At 35.0% G+C, this 14,236-nt stretch overlaps 1 pseudogene; it reads right to left on the minus strand.

Annotated features, from left to right (window-relative positions):
* Positions 1-3,104: 3,104 nt before the first annotated feature.
* On the minus strand, positions 3,105-4,947 carry LOC112166600 (annotated as a pseudogene).
* Positions 4,948-14,236: the final 9,289 nt, after the last annotated feature.

Raw genomic sequence — 14,236 nt, forward strand, 5'->3', positions numbered from 1 at the left:
TATGGGATGAGTCCGGGATGAGGTTTTGGCCAATATATAAGGAGAAGAAAGTTCCTATATTCAACACTGCATTTTGCATACATTCTCAGTCCCATTCTGAAGCATAAAGTGTTGAAGCATAGAAGCCTTTCTTCCATTGTGCAGCTGCTTGTTTCTAATCTAAGAAGATGTCTGCCTCGATGAATGCTCTTGGACAAGCTGTGGCTGCAGGGATTGAAAGTGTCAACCTAGGTGATTATATCTACCAAGACTAGGAGAGCTTCTAGCATGGTGTGCTGCATAATTGCTTTTGGTTCTGGTACAGGTTGTGTAATATGTGTTTTGTATGATCTTGATTGCTTCATGTTTTGTAACAAATGGTATCAGAGCTTAGGATTTTCACAAAACGCATACTTCATGAACCATTGTTTTATTTAAGTAAAGAAAAACAATAAAACCTGTTTGAGAAAATAAAATGATTTTTTCATAAAGCAAGCCTTAAGAGATTTTTGACCCGGTTTTAGCCTTAATCCAACTCATTAAGAAATAAGCCCAAAACCCGAATTCAGATTAAAATATTAATTTTAACAGATGATACCGTTAAAGCATAATAATCATTTTAATTTGGGGATCGGATTGAGTTAGGTTTTGTTACTGAGATTGAATTCTCAGTTTAGGGGATTCAAGACCCAGCTTTAGAGATGTTGGATTATCAAACGGGTTAAAAGTTGTTCCTGTTTTCAATTTGGCTTTCGCTAAATAATTGTTGCAATGCTGTAGCAGAGGCCAAGGTATGTTTTCTGAGAATCAAAAACTTGCGTTTCAATTACTGCATTATGGAAAGGGTTGTCATATGGATTACTGTTTAGCATATAGAAAGGGTTGTCATATTGCATATCGTGAATTGAATATAGACTGATTCTTCAATTGGTGATGAATGTATGGATATGATGTTTTGATATGCAAATGCATCTGTGATTGATATCCTTAATAATTTTGATGCCTTCAGTTGAATATGAAATTTAAAGATAACAAGAATTGAGTATAAATCTCCCGAATATGGTTTTTAGCAGTCTTGTTGTGTTTTCATATATGCAGAACATGATTAATAAACTGTGAATAATTAGGTTAAAGCACAAAATTATTAATTTTGATTTGTGAATTTCTGATTGCAGTTTTGATCATGTTGCACAAAGCAATAAATCATTTTTCAGAGAAATTCTTAAAGACTGAACAAATTAACACTTGTGTTGCTATCTTTAAAATTACACTTATATTTTGTTGTTCCAAAGAAGATGTTCACTGTGTAATCTTGATTATGGTACAGCACCATGTATAAACACAAATACCTATATTGCTTTTTTTGAGACTTTTCTTATCTAAAGATATGACTGTACGTTTCAACTAATAATTGGTAATTGCATGACATAGCATGGTGATTTAGAATCTTAAGAATGTTAAGTTTTATGCCACAAAGGCATTACTTGATATTACTACAGGTTATGGGACTATTGTTTGTAGTTGTGTTTCTATGCTTGAGCAATTGATTGTTTCTGTTTGATTGCATTCTTTTGAACTTATGCATGAAACACATAAAATTTAAATACAGTTTTAAACACACAAAATGGAACAATGCAGTAACTTACACCTTTTATTTTCTTTTTTCTAATCTCTGAATTGACATCATTTTTTTTAACATTATTGTTTTGTTATGCATTTATATACATCAGTTCATTTTGACAAGCATGATGTGCAAAATAATCATTTAGCTGGTGGTGTGAAAAGAAATACATTTCTCATCATCCAAAAATTGGAGATTTCCATTAATTTTCTCATTTTCATTCATGATTCTACATAATTCACAAAATAAAACCCCCAAAACCTACAAAGGTTAGCCCATAAACATATTACAACCAACTACATTATCCATTGCAATGTTGAACTTGGCTGCCCTAGCCTCTCTGTCAAAATCTTCCGAATTTCCCTACTAACAGTCTGAAATTGAAAGAATAAACGAATCGACAATCACTGACGTTGTCCAATCTTCAACTTATCCTTCAGACAATGTACAAAGATGGAAAAGGTTTGTTCATACCATCTAGAGATCACAACTTCCAGCAGTGCTGTCCACGAAATGGGGTTGTGCGCGGACATCATAGATGATTGGCCTCTCAAACCGTGGAATTATTAGGTGTGTTGCTTCTGGATAGACCTGCAACTCTAAGAAATTAGTGGATTATATTGACATAGTAGATACAGAAAGTAGAGGACTTCTATACTCATAACTAAGGACTAGGAAGGTATCCAAATATGCGACTGCAGAATCCCACAACACTTGCATACTCGGTCAATCTCAGTTACAGAAGATAAAAGTGGCATAAGGGAGCTAGCAAGACAAAAGTGCATCCTCTGAACTAGCCACCACAATCGCAGCAATAACTAATTGTTAAGAACACCCAATACAAGGAACAAGTCCAAATAGGGACATCTAAATAATGAAAACCTGGCAAAGAAGAATGATGCAATTAACCTCATAGGGTTAAAGTATATACCAATATTAAAATCCACCAAAACTAACTTGTCCATTTCTTCTAAACCATGAAAATAGTACAAACGTATAAAAGACATGTTCCTAGCATGAAACATGAAAAGATAAGCTCCTCAATATCTTGGGTAAACAACACACATGGATATAACACTTATCTAGGGATGTATGAAAAGCAAAAACAACAAACACACATATAAGGAATGAAAATGTCACCAACTATCAAAGGAAGGCAAAATGTAGTTATCCTTGAACCTTCCAACAACTTGGTGATACTGTCCGATACCAATTATAATGGAACTAACTTCCATAATAAATGCTTCTCATTTTTTTTATTCTAATCTGGTGCTCTTTGAAGGTGTAGGACTGAAAGCATTACAAGAAATCCAAAGTGGCACAATATGATAAGAACCAAACATATCAATCACTACTAAATAAATTAAACCAATCATAGTTAGTTGGGTTTTCAATTTTGGGTTTCAATTGAGATGTAAATCAAAAGTTAAGTTTCATAAGTGCCAAATTAAATCTTATTAAAAAAAAAAAGTTCATGCTAGAATGTGATTGAGGGCGATGCGATTTAGGTGTCGCCGTAGCGGGAGGTTGAAAATGGGTCGTTGTAGTTCAATTTGACGATGACTGGCTTCATGTTCTGGGCAATGGTGTGGCTGTGGCCAAAGGGATTAGGAAGTTCCCTATGTCCCACCACACTGACGTTTTCGCGGTGATGTACTACGCCTCCGTCCTGCTATGATGGTTTCACTCATACATGTAAACTACGATTAAACATACAAGAAAAATGTCAAATTGAAAAACAGAACCCTAACCCCCAATTTCATGACCTGACAAATTAATCCCCAATCAAGAAAGAAGCTAATTTTCATAGGTTTATTTCAGTTAAGAGACGAAAAGATTCATACCCTATTCTCTAAGAGAAACTTGTGAAGAGAGAGAGCAATAGAAAACTGGGATTTTGTATGGGGAACCAAGATGCAACAATGAAAATGAGGGTAGGAGGGTTAAGTTCCTGTTTCCCATGTAAAAGAAACAATTAATCTTTGGTTTTAAAAACTAGTAACAAAGAAACCATTTGTTTTTGTTTAAAAACTAATAACAACATGGACATACCGTTTCTCCTACTTTTTCTTGATGTTCCTTCACTTTCTCCTGTAACTTTTTCAACCTCATGTTCACCCTCAATCGTTTTTCCTGTTGATATCACATGCAAGCAAAAAGCTAAGTTCCTTGGACATGGAAAAACTACCGTGTCCTTAGTAGATTAAAAACAAAAAGACAAAATCATTTAAGGAGATTATACAGTCAGATATTCACTATAATGATAAAAGCACATAACCAAAATTCTTGCCTTAACAAAACTAATGCCAAGCTCTTTTCTAGTATACCACGATCCAAGTTACACAACACATATTGGTTATAATCTTTTACAATCCTCATTATAATGTCCGATGTCGATATCCCCTCAGTTCGTTTTGTCTCCTTAAACCTACCAACGGCTTTGACCTATAAGAAAAGAAGCACTTAAAAAATTAAATGCTAAAATATAAGGTGACATGGAAACAAAAGAAACGTAACTATTATGTGAAACTTACAAATTCGTATACATCCTTTCCAGCCCACTAGCATCAGCATAACTGTACAAGACTCATCGAAGAGTAAACAATTGCATGGTCAGTGTGTCACTAATAATAAAAAAACTGTGAAACATATGCAACTACTATCGATATCTATAAGATCTAAGTTCGACCATATCTTATAAAGAAGTGAAGAGTAAACAAAGAAACAAATATTAAGTTAATCCATGACATCAGTACTTAAAGTCACCAAGAAGCAGCATAACATTCGTGCTGAAAGGTGAGAAATTTAAAAAATTGTCCTTACGGGAGAGAGTCATGGGCTATATAGTCAATATTATGCTTGTCAAGAAATTCTTCATTGACTACCCAGGGTGCATCAGGAATGACTTCATCCACCCACCTGCACAAGTAAAACTCACTATTTATGGTCTTGACTACACAACTCTATGGTATGAAAATTTCATTGACACACACACACACAGATACATATGTATGTGTGTATACATGTATTAAACTATAGTCCCAAGAATATCCAAAAAACCAAAAATAAATTTTCTGGAAAAAGGACGTGAAAATTAAGAGGGTGGAGGAGGGAGAAGAAAGTAACAGAGAAATCATCATACTTGCAATGGCGAAGAGATACATATCGTTCGGACTCTGTCATTACAATTTTCCCTTTAAACTTGTGAGTGGTAGCATCATTGCAAACACCAACGAGCAAATAGGTGTTAGGAAACCTGAATTCAGAATTTCAACTTATAAGCAAAATGCAAACAAGGATGCCACATGCTATCAATCTCAAACATAGCAATAGCAAGCATACCCCATAAGGATATAGAATATCACATACAGCAACAAATCGCAAAAACAAGAGCAAAAGTAACAAACCAAACAAAACTTAATCCCTACTTTTTTTTCTCTCTACTCTGCTTGTAGTTCGATATAATGCCTACAAAGAGTATCTTACATGTTTCACCCTCAGAACCATCCCTATAATCTTACAAAAATAGCTTCAATGTTGTTAAAAATCCAGAAATTCATACGTAATATAAAAGCAATTCTGAAGTGTGAGAAATTGATTGCGTAAGATTAAAAACCCATAAGGAGCACTAGCTCCAGACCCAGCAGAGAAAAACCCATCTGCCCCAAACCCATAAGAAGCTTAGTGTTTCTATTTCAGTTTTGGGATCGGGCGCTTTTTTTTCTTAGTGTGAAAAATTTTAAGTTTTAGAACCCGCTTCCATTCAATTCATTAAACACTTAGAGCGTTCACGAATTCGAGGTTTCCGCAAATTTTAAAACAAAAATTTAAACACCGGTCATTTTAAGAACCGATGTTAATGATATACATTCAAATCGGTATTTTTCTAAAATGATGTTAGCTCATTTTTTTGCAACAGATGCAGATGTTGTGGATATAGTTTCTCAGCATTCTGTGCAATTGGACATGAGGACATGTACTTGCAGACGATGGGATTTAAGTGGAATTCCATGTGCACATGCAATTGCTGCTATTTACTTGAAGGGATGGTGTCCAAATGACTTTGTCGATGAGTGTTATACTCAAAGAAGATATATGATGCCATGATGGCTTATGAACCCATGATCAACCCAATTGCAGGGGGTTAATAAGTGGGAGATCAAACAGAGGCCAATAGCACCTCCATTGTATAGGAGACAACCAGGAAGGCCGAAGATGTCTAGGACCAAAGCACCAGGTTAAATATTCTGATGAGTCTCAATGGTTATTTGAAAAATTAGTTTACTATTTGTTTAGCTATGTTGCACTGACATTAAAATGCATCTGTTTCTATAGGTGAAGAACCACCTCCTCCAGGAACTACAAAGTCGCCTAAGAGTTTCTACTTAACGACAATTACATGGCAGATATGTTTTAACAAAGGCCACAACAGGAGGACTTGTGAAAGAAGAAGAAACCAGGTTCCATTACTTTATCTTTTGAATTACATTATATTTGTCAATTTATGCATTCTTTTTTTGAAATAAAAAGTTATTTCACTATTGTTGTGCAGCAACAAGTGCCAGATGTGAATGTTCAAGTTCCAGATGTGAACATTGAAGTTCCTATTGTGAACAATGACCAATCCCCAACTAAGCCTACCACTGTTGATGGGCCTCCTATGTAGTCTCAATCATCATCTAATGACCACTTCAAGAATCTCAATGTCAATCTTAATGTGAATGTGAATTTAGGTGCTTCATCCCCATGGGTGTTTCGGTTTCTAATGTGCCGTATGTAGATGCGCCCTCTATGAATGTGCAAGTGCCAAAAAGGACAGAAGATCCAATTGATCAGTCTCAATCTCAGGTAAACCATTTGGTTAACACTTGATGTTGTTCAAATACCTGATAACATTTTCTCATAAACCTAAGTTGAATTTGTCTTGTTCAGCATTCTGTGAAGAGATGCAAGGCACCTGCAGGAAGGATCAAGCCAGTGCAGCAACCTCAATCATCCAGCTCTACCACAACAACTCAGAATGCAGCTCGAACAAAAAATGAAGTCAAAAAAAGCCACTGTGGAAGTGTTGAAGGCTTCCACATCTAATCTTACTATGACTATTTAATTAACCTATTGGCATGTATAACCAACTGATTATGGTAGCATTTTTGCGTGCTTCTGTGATATTGCTATCAATGCTCTTTTGTGAATTTTTGCAAGCAGCTATAGATTTCAAGTCCTTGGCTTGTGAACTTTTGTGTAACAGTGGTTGTATTTTGAGACAATATTAATGGCCAATAGTGTATTCTAATTTTCAGATGCCTCTAATTTTTGTACAGAGACAAAACATAGCTCACTAAGTACAATGGTGATTGGCAGGAAAATAATGGAGGTTGAGACTACTATTGTCAGGTTCTACTATTTCTTGGTGGAAAGGAAGATGGTTTCAGAGGGAAAAGGCTAATGGACCAGCTGATGGAGTTGTCAATAGGAAAAGATGGAGGGACGATTTTGCCCAAAGAAAAAATCTACCCTAACGGCGTTATTAACGGAAGGCATCGATATTGTGGCGGATTTCAATGTTAAGGTACCACTGTTATAGTTTTAAAATTTGAGGTACCGAAATGATGAATGGATTTTATTTAGGATACTATTTGTAAAATTTTCTCTTCCGGTAATTAAGAGATACATACAAAGCCAATATTGTTCAAAAAGAATAAAAAAAAAAACTGCAAAGCCCCCAGTCAAAGATTACTGTCTGAATGACATAATGATTTCAACGATTGTGAGAACTACGAGTACAACTCCAAAAAAAGTTGCACTGCCTGTCCAGACATCCTTGAAGTAAACTTTTCTCAAGGATACCAAATGTCGGTTAAGAGAACTCTCGTAGCGCGTATTGAGCTTTTTACAGATATGATTATAGCAGGATTTTTCTTCCATGATATGATCGCAAAGTTTATTAACCAACTGCGCCACTTGTTGGTTACTTCCTAGCATGTTGACGATCACTCCTTTCTCCACCAGAAAATCCACATCTTCCACAGTGTCCACAAGTTTGTCCATCATCAAAAAATAATTGCAAACAAAAGCCTCCTCTGGGTAGACAAACTGCTCCAGTGCCATGACATTTCAAATAATGCATTCTGTGTCATCCTTTACACGAAATAGAGTAAGCTTCAAGTTCATACTTTGGAAACATGCCAAGTTTAACTTATGCTTAGAGGGTTTTTTTTCAGTAACACATTCATCAGAAGCTTGAGGATCATCAATCTTTATGACAAGACGTTTATCATCTTCATCACCTGCTCGCATAAAGTTCACCCGAGCCGCTGTCAGCATTGTTATACTGTATCTATTTTTGGTGGTAGCTTCCCATGTCACTTTTTCCTCTACATGTGGAAGCATAAAATGTCTTACCAAATCAGTGAAGTGTTTTGGTTCTGGTACTGCATCCTTGATCACCCAGCCGAAATCTTCAAAAAACTTACAGGTAAGCTCCAAAAATTCATTACCTTTTTCATCAATATCTATAACAGTTTCATCTTTGTGTGCTTGTGCTTGTTCTTGGCGAAGAGAACTGGAAAAGGCTTGGGACATCTTGATATATATGTCTTGAAGAAGAGAAAAAGGAAGCTGATTTTCAATTAGTATCAATTCCAGCTCTATAGCTTTCCTCAGCCATGGTGAACTTAATATGTAATCCTTATCATGATATTCTACTTCGCAGTTCCTCATAAAGAGCTCAATTATAAAGAAGGCATCAACTTGAATTATTTCCACAACTTTTTTGCGGTCAACGTCAAGATCAAACCCAGCATAACAATCAATGATGCTTTGTTCAGAAACCTTGAGGAGTGTTCTTAGGCTATCATCTTTATCTTTCTCTGATAGTTTACGCCCCTTTCCTTTCTCTGATAGTTTACATCCGTTTCGAATTCCTTCCCAATAACGTTTTCTGAAATTGTCTGAGTATGGTTTTTTATGCTTCTCCATGTCCTTGAGTTTTGGTTTGCCATAGTGGAAGAGGCCAATGGAAAGTAACTGAGGAGTGTATGCTGCTGCATTCACATTGCGGAGTTTGCTGGGAACCCTATAAATACCCCACTTGCGTATGATGTTAAGCTCAATTTTCTGCTCTGACGTTGATTTTGACCTACATGCAGGAAACAAAAGGAACTAAAATTAATACGAAATGAATCGACAGTACGTAGCTAAGTATATAAACTAGCAGCAAGCTACGAGTCCTACGACTAGGTTTTATCAGCAGAGTATTTGATTAATATATAAATGGCGACAGGGATTGTTTGGGATTGCTCTTTGAAGATTCAAAAGTGCTTTGAAATAAATCAATTATGAGTATAAAAGAAATTCCAAAAATGGAATGTTGGGTGAAATTTATAAGCACTTGAAGTAGTTTCGAGACAAGCTCTTATTAAGTGCTTCTTCGTGTAAAAACATATTTACCAAATCTAAAAAGCACTTTCATGTCATTTCTAAATTCTATGATATAACATGATAATTATTCAAGCAATGGGTAGTGTAATTAATGAAAATTTGGATGATTGAGTTGTAAATACTATCATTTAACAATTACTATGAAGAATCCAAACACAGCTTCAGATGACTTGTATTGTTGAGACATAAAAGGTAAGAAATCATCTATAATTATATTATTTGATCACTAGTGCAGAATCCGATTAATTTACTATCATATCCTCACATATAATTTACTATATATGAGGATAGTAATTTACTAGAATTGGATTAATTTACTATTAATTTATATATAAGGTTATGATAGTAGATAATCATTAACTATTTTAAAAACATACTAAATTATCGAATAAAAAAAAACATAATAAAAATAAAGCAGTGCTTCCCACAGAAAAAGGCAAGTTAAGGGGCTAAGTAATAATTTTATGAGAGATTGAAATGCCCTTTAATATGTGGATATGCATTGCCTGTGTTTGCGCTAGTTTTCATTAATACAGCTTACCTTTTTAAACCATTTGTGCAATCGCCTGATGTGCAATGTTGGAAGCATTCGCTGCTCCCGAGAATTCAATATTTAACCATTGAGAAAAATGGAAATTATTCTATGCACCGACGGTGTAAGTGACCCAACCCTTATAAAATAATCTCAACCCTTGATATTTATTATCAACTTTATTTTTAATAAACAAAAAGTGTATTTAATGCAATCTAACCATTCATTTATGTTGGTGCAAGTGCACGGCGGTGCACTGAATAATCTCTCTGAGAAAAATTTTAAAATAGGCAGATGTAACAAAAGATTGGAGAGGATTGTATGCACCGACAGTGCAAGTGTACTGACGGTTATTTTAATCTCTAAAAAAATAACAGTTACTCATCTAATCCACTCCTTTATATATTTTAATATCAAAAAAATTACATCTATTCATATTGCAAGTACCCATGCACTGATAATGTATGGAATACACTCCCATCTCAACCACATGTATTAAATATAAAAGCATAAATTATAACAACTTAAAACTGTGCTTTTATTTTCAGCCATCAGATTTACTTGTCTCTCACAGTTCCTTAAAAACTGTTCCTTAGGTGAGCAGGCATTTACATACAGTTATACGCACAACTAATCTTTTAAAATTTTCATCCTATATTTAGTATGTTTAGAAATTGTTACATGATTTTTTGGTTAATTAATTCTTATTTGACTAGCTAATTGACATATATAAAAGAAAAAAGATGAATTAAATGGATTTTTTTTTATGATTAAATGGAGGGAGTTAATAACGAAAGGCCAAAGACTGTGTGTACTCATTCAACTTCTACGCGCTCTTTTCTAAAAAAAAAAAAACAAACAAACAAAACCTTCTACGCGCGCTTTCGAAAAATAAATTGTTTGTAAATTAAATCTATGTTAATGACCTAAATGGCTTGCTGACTTTTCAATATCAATTATAACACATGCATGCAATGCGCTATATTATTGTTGAAAAGGAAAAAAAAACATCGAAATTTTCTTATCACTTCTTTAATTTTCTCAACTTCCTGTTTTTTTATTTGATGGGACTTTAAAGAACATTTATTCTACTATTGACTGAGTCCAAACATGTACTCCCCATAAAATAGCTGACTATTCTAGAGTGGATGATGTTTTCTCCCAAGTAATTAATCTGAATGGGCGTGTTAAATATATATACCTGATCAAATTGGGAGACCTAAAGGAACCAATTCGGTGACCCTCCATCCTCTCCTCTGGCATCGACATATCCCTTTGTTGTTTTGCTTGTTTCGTTTCGTTTTGTTTTCTTTCCCCTTCCTTTCTGCAATGCCAACAACCATCTGCTTGTTAGCAATTCCAAAAACAATATTACAATATTTGGTTTACAATATGCAATATGTAAGTTCTAAGCTTGGATAATCAAGAAAATAAAAATGGTAACCGATAAAAGCTGAAATAGTCAATCTTTATAAAGAAACAAAATATTACTGACATGGAAACAAACTAATTAAATTAATGGAGCAAAGAACATGCAAAGTCTATTATCTCGCGATTTTTGGAGGTTCTTGAGTGACTTCAGTATTCAATATTGTAGGACCTTATTATCTTGTCAATCGTTATAGAGAATTTAAAAAAATAGATCGAAGCCAAATAACTAAAAGTTAAAATGGAGAGTCATTTAGAAATTTGATGCAGGTGCTAAAATGGATAAAACATTAAACGTGCTCTCCAAAATTACCAAAGAACCAAAGTAAAATGCTTATTAACTTTTTTTTAGAATGAAAATGCTTATTAATTGAATCTCTAATGCAGTCTAATTCTAACCTTATTCTCTGAATGCATAAACTGCTGGACATGTGGGACAAAATGATAGCGTACGAGGCAAAAAATTTATTGGAGAAAATCAACTTAAGCCTCACAAAAATCGAGAGCCGGAAGCTCAGTGTCTTATTTTTGTATATGAATAATCATACGTATAATTTTATATACATATGTAAAATCAAACTTAAAGAGGCTTGGTGAAATCGTTTCAACAGAAAAATTTAATTTTTGAACCAGAGAAATTGTTATAGTTTCTCCAACAGCTAATTCTAACTTGAATTGAAATCAAGTGGATGCATGATTAGTAACACAAAATTGAAATGACGATCATGACTGTTCTCTTAATTAGATCATTAAGGAACAATATATTGGCCATTGATATTAATGGCGAAGCTTTTAAACGATCAAACATTGCAGATCGAAAAAGGGTCTGAGGAAATCAATCTTGCCCTGACCAGAAGCAGCTAGCAGTAAGTAGAAACAAAACTTAGCAAAACGGAAATGAAGTAAAAACCTGTAGTCGAACTAATTTCACTCGCTGTTGTCCACCGTAATGCTTTAATCTCATTCGTATTGTTGATGAAGAACAACAGGGATTTTAAAGAATGACTCCGGGTTACTCGCGAGGTTGAAGATGGGGAGACTTGAGATTAAAAAATAAAATCAGAGTTAAAAAATGACTTGGTTCCGCAGCCACCATTGAGTAGCTGACGATGTTTGACGATGCTCGGCTGGCGTCTGGCGATGAAGAATAAGGGAATTTCAATGTCCTTTTAATTTGTAGGTAGGTGAAAGAAAGTGTTATCTTAAACAAAGACTTGAAGGTTAACGTTAACATAGAAGGATCCCCACATGACCAATGATGCGGATCAGCGATCCACTACAACTCAAAGCCTCAATGGACTCGCCCACACTAGACAACTGGAGAAGAAGTTAATGCACTGGGCGGCTGCTAATAACATATACATTTTTATGCATGATCAAAGACCCAAAAATGAGCAACACAATGCTTTAAATAGAGAAGAAAACAGACTTCATAAGGAAACAAACGTAAACGTTAAAACCTCCCAAACTTAATAAGTCAATGATCAAAGGGGAAGTAATGAAATAATATTAGAGATGGCAAAAATCCTCATCAGGTAGGGTATCCATAAGGTATTCGACCCTAATGGGGAGAAATTCGGGGAAAATAATCTCCAGTATTCAAATTCTGAAATCGAGTACGGGGCGGGGATGATATTTTGATCCCCATCCCCATACCCACCCAATAAGAATTATACGAAATACATATATATATATGTTTGTTTATTTATTATATATATATTTTTGATATTATTTATAAATAAATATTTATGTAAACTTCATATTTTTGTCAATATTTAAATTATGTTAATAAATATGTTCAAAAAAATGAAGATTCTTTTAATAAAATATCTTTATCAACATGTTAATTTTCTTTGATTGAAATAAGAAATTTATTTTATTTTGATGTTCAATTTTAACTTCATATTTTACAATCCATAATTGTTTGTATAAATTTTTATATAATAAATTGTTAATATTGTTAATGGGGATTGGGGCGAGTCAGATATCACAAGATTTAGAGAATGAATTTTTCTGATATCTATTACACCTATTCTGTGGTGTATATAAACAGATTACAACCGTACTACAACTATTGTGTACTACTGTACTACACAACATATATAAGGTAAGTAGGTACAACAATATATTCCCTTGTAGTCTATTCCTAATAGGGAACGATGACTCACACTAACACTCCCCCCTCAAGTTGGCGCATATACATCAACCATGCCCAACTTGCTTAGTGAGTCATAAAACGCCTTCCTGGAAACTCCTTTGGTAAGTACATCTGCAAGTTGCTCTTCAGTTGGAACAAAAGGAAAGCTAATGATTTTGGCATCTAACTTCTCCTTTATAAAGTAACGATCAACCTCCACATGCTTAGTACGATCATGCTGTACTAGATTCTGTGATATGTCAATAGCTGCCTTGTTGTCACAATACAACTGCATGGAATTTTTGAGTATGAAACCCAGATCATGTAACAGATTTCTTAGCCACAACAATTCACACTCCGTGAGCCATACCTCTATACTCAGCCTCAGCACTAGAACGTGCCACAACTTTCTGTTTTTTACTCTTCCATGTAACCAAATTACCTCCCACAAAGGTAAAGTAACCTGATGTCGACCTCCTGTCTGTGATATTTCCAGCCCAATCTGCATTTGTGAAGCCACAAACCTCAAGAATGTTGTTGTGTTTAGAAAATAGTACTCCCCTTCCTAGAGCTGACTTCAAGTACTTCAGAATTCGCATAACAGCATCCATGTGACTCTCACTCGGATTATGTATGAACTGACTCACCACGCTCATTGCATACGCAACATCTGGTCTGGTATGAGCCAAATAAATCAAGCGCCTAACTAACCTCTAGTAGCGAGCTCGATCAGTAGGTACCTGATCTGGATACTCAGCTAAACCATGGTTCTGCTCAATAGGAGTGTCAATAGGTCTGCAATCCAACAAACCTGTCTTTGTCAGCAAGTCAAGAACATACTTCCTCTGGCACAGATAGATTCCTTCTCTCCCCCTGGCTACCTCAATTCCTAAGAAGTACTTAAGCTCACCCAAGTCCTTCATCTCAAACTCAGAGGCTAGCTGTCTCTGCAGTCTATCCATCTCAACAGTGTCATTACCAGTGATTACCATATCATCCACATAGATAATTAGAGCTGTTACCTTCCCCTGTTGATGCTTGAGAAACAAGGTATGGTCCGAGTTGCTCTGCCTGTAACCAACCTTCCGCATGAACTGTG

The sequence above is a fragment of the Rosa chinensis genome, chromosome 1 (genome assembly GCF_002994745.2).
Source record: "Rosa chinensis cultivar Old Blush chromosome 1, RchiOBHm-V2, whole genome shotgun sequence".
NCBI classification, from domain to species: Eukaryota; Viridiplantae; Streptophyta; class Magnoliopsida; order Rosales; family Rosaceae; genus Rosa; species Rosa chinensis.